Consider the following 2,729-nt stretch of genomic DNA (forward strand, 5'->3'; position numbering starts at 1 on the left):
GCAAAGAGATCCCTTCCTCCTGCTATAGGGTGAAGGGATTCTTCTGTCGTGCTGCCACACAAGATATACTGCATAAGTCTCTAATAAACTCCATTTTATGTAATCCTGAATTTGTCTGCTGCCTTCTTTAGATTCAGTACCTTCTGCCTTTGGCAACCAATTCTTATACACTCAGTTTTCCCAAAACAGTTTTTTGGTTGGTTTTTGTTTTAAGAACTTAATGTGCTTGGGTTCATTTTTTAAATGAAAAGATAAATATTCAACATCTACTCACTAACCAACCAAAGAAAGAAAATGTTGACTCTACTTTTAACATTAAAGGTACCTGGCAAATCTTAATTACTCCACAAAAAGACTGTAAGTTAGGTAAGAGTAAAGTCATTTGAGAATTTCTCAAGTTCCAGGAGACAAGACAGAAAAATGCAAGCTATCAGCTAAAGAATGAGTGATAGCAAACACATATCTTTTAGGCACTATACAGAACACTTTACATATACCAAGTCACAACATGAAAGTTCTGTGCTAACCAGTAAATGAACATCATTCAGTCATTATACATCATTAGACCATGACTATTCTTATTTTATGGTTTTAGGCAAATATCTGTGAGATACAGCAACATCAGTATTGATTTTCTAGATTTAGCAACTGCTATAAACAGATTTTCCAAAATTATATTAGATGCTAATTTTAACATGTATATTAGGCTGTAGCCTCAAAAATATCATCATAGACTAAGAGTTTCACAGATTCACAAACATTAAATTAATATGAAACAATCTAAAAATTAAACTCTAAGAAGCATCTAGTTTCTTATAGCCTTCTTTGATGAACATTGACAAGTTCTTCATCTGGGATAAATATGAAGAATATCCAGGTCCTTTATAAGAGCATTCTGGTGTGGAATTAGTATCAAAACTTCTTGGTGGAATGAGACAGGCTTCATTACCGTATGTACATGTATGATTACACAAATGGTATGAATCTACATCATGCACAACCATAGAAACCTCATTTGTGTACAATGAATCAAAATGTAGTCCCTAAAAATGAAATAAAAATAAAAAATTTCTTTCTGAAGTGTGGGTGCTTTGAGACTGTTCTGAGAAAGTTCTGGAAGAGGAAGTACCCCACTACAAGTTATTTGAAGCATCTATCTTACCATCTCCTCCTTCTACCACATATGTCACAATTTGAATTCTGTTCTTTAGTCTCTGAATATCTCCAGTCATTGATTCTGTGATCTCTACTATTTTATCAATTTCTTCCAGCAATAATGTCAGACCTTCATCAATAACTCTGTCTTGTGCCTTCTCCATTTTCAGTAGATTTGACAAATTAGTTAAATATTTAAGCTTTTATGTGAGGGACTTTCATGGTTTCACACAATTGTAGCCATCTTACCTTCAGGTAGTTGAGATGATATTGAATTTGTTCTTTTTTTGAATATCGTTACTCAAAATTGCTATTATTACTGATTCTATTATAGTTTACAAATGCTCTCTGGTACTCTTTAAAAAGGGTTGCCAGGTTTTTCTCTTGTTGAATACTACTTTTATTTGTTTGAGATTAATATGTTTTGTTTGTCCTTCAGAAGACAACAGCTTTGGATGCTTTTTATTTCTTATATTCCTAACCTGTTTCTTTGACAACTGACGACATCAATTCCTCATTATTGCTTTTTATTTTTTAATTTATTTTCAACTGTTGAGACTTTGTCTTGGAAGCATTTGCTTTATCAGGCATCTTAATCGCTGACTAATTCTTCTTCAGTCTTTCAGGAAGTTAGCCTCACACCTACTCAAAAGCCAGGAAAACTGGAAGGAGATGAGAAGAAAGCAGACAAGACCAGATCTGTTTCTAAGATATAAATATTATGTATATGAATGTGTATATAAAAGCATGTGTATAACACCTGTATATTAACACCTGTATATGTACATATATATGCACATTTATACATATGTTATATTTAGTGCTTTATATACTTATAAATTATACTTATAAAATGGTTTTAAAGAAAGATGGGTGCTAGATGATTATGTGTCAAATTCTATCTCACATTCTTTAATTCCTTGATGGTTGAGTAGGTAGCACAGACTTGAGAAAAGAAAGAGTTCCTCTCTCCCATGTTCAGTCCCTCAAGGCAGAAACTTATCAACCCTGTGAAAGTGAGAAGACCATTATCAACCTCATCATCGATTAGAGTAATACCATATATCCCTATACATTATTTGAATTGAAAGTTCTTCCATGACTTATACAAGTCAAGATGCTAGACTGGTATGAATGATACTTATAGAGAATATGGAAGACTAAGAGATCAAATAACATTGAATTGAAAGATCAGTTTTATAATTTTAGCTTCATATACATAAGATAATTACAATAAAATGAAGGACTTTGTTAGGTATGGTGGACACACACCTGTAATCTTGGGAAGCCAGTCTCAGCAATTTGTCAAGTCCCTAAGCAATTTAGCAAGACCCTGTATCAAAATGAAAAAGATAAAAGATAAAAGAAAGAAAAGGACTGGCAATGTGGCTCGGTGGTTAAGCACACCTGAATTAAATCCCAGAAACCAAAATAAAAGGACTTCCCCAATATGATTTTGCAATATACTGTTAGGCTTAGTATGCTAAATTATTTTATTTAAATGACATTCTATGATACTTTGTTGCCCCCTTTTTCTTTTCAAAACAAGTTTCCTCCCTTGAAGATGGGAATAA

General features: G+C 32.8%; 1 pseudogene; it reads right to left on the reverse strand.

Annotated features, from left to right (window-relative positions):
- Window positions 1–794: 794 nt before the first annotated feature.
- LOC124982104 (centromere protein Q-like) lies at window positions 795–1,746 on the reverse strand (annotated as a pseudogene).
- Between the last annotated feature and the right edge of the window lie 983 nt (window positions 1,747–2,729).

Source organism: Sciurus carolinensis, chromosome 4, assembly GCF_902686445.1.
Source record: "Sciurus carolinensis chromosome 4, mSciCar1.2, whole genome shotgun sequence".
NCBI lineage: Eukaryota > Metazoa > Chordata > Mammalia > Rodentia > Sciuridae > Sciurus > Sciurus carolinensis.